Genomic DNA, 1076 nt, shown 5'->3' on the forward strand with positions numbered 1-1076 from the left:
TCGACAGTAGACCTGAAATCTGCCTACCACCAGCTCCCCATTCGCAAGGCGGACTGCCAGTATACCGCATTTGAAGCGGACAGCCACCTTTACCATTCCTTAGAGTTCCCTTCGGCGTCACTAATGGGGTCTTGGTCTTCCAATGGGAGATGGACCGAATGGTTGACCGGAACGGACTGCAGGCCACCTTCCCATACCTGGACAACATCACCATCTGCGGCCACGACCAGCAGGACTACAGCGCTAACCTTTCCAAATTCCTCCACACCGCCAAATTCCTCAACCTAACCTACAACAAGGAGAAGTGAGTGTTCAGCACGGACTGATTAGCCATTCTCGGCTATGCGGTTCAGAACTGAGTTCTAGGGCCCAACCCCGATCGCATGCGCCCCCTCATGGAACTCCCCCTCCCCCACTACCCCAAGGCTCCTAAACAATGCCTGGGGTTCCTTTCGTACTACGCCCAGTGGGTCCCAAACTATGCGGACAAGGCCCACCCACTCATTCAATCCACCGCTTTCCCACTGACGGCCGAGGCTCACCAGGCCTTCAACCGTATCAAGGCTGACATCGCCACTGCCGCGATGCACCTGGTCGTCACGACATTACCGTTCCAAGTAGAGAGCGATGCATCAGACGTCACTCTAGCCGCCACCCTCAACCAGGCAGGCAGGCCCATGGCATTCTTTTCCCGCACCCTCCGTGCCTCCGAAATTCAGTACTCCATTGTCGAAAAGGAGGCCCAAGCCATCGTGGAAGCTGTGCGACATTGGAGGCATTACCTGGCCGGCAGGAGATTCACTCGTCTCATTGACCAACGGTCGGTTGTCTTCATGTTTAACAATACACAGCGGGGTAAGATAAAAAATGATAAGATCTTGATGTGGAGGATCGAGCTATCCACCAACAATTACGAGATTTTATATCGCCCCGGTAAGCTCAACGAACCCCCCAATGCCCTATCCCGAGGTACATGTGCCAGCGCACAAGTGGACCGACTCCGCACCCTGCACAACGATCTCTGTCACCCAGGGTTCACCCAATTTTATCACTTCATAAAGGCCCACAATCTGCCC

This window comes from Scyliorhinus canicula, chromosome 6 (assembly GCF_902713615.1).
Source record: "Scyliorhinus canicula chromosome 6, sScyCan1.1, whole genome shotgun sequence".
Taxonomy (NCBI): Eukaryota; Metazoa; Chordata; class Chondrichthyes; order Carcharhiniformes; family Scyliorhinidae; genus Scyliorhinus; species Scyliorhinus canicula.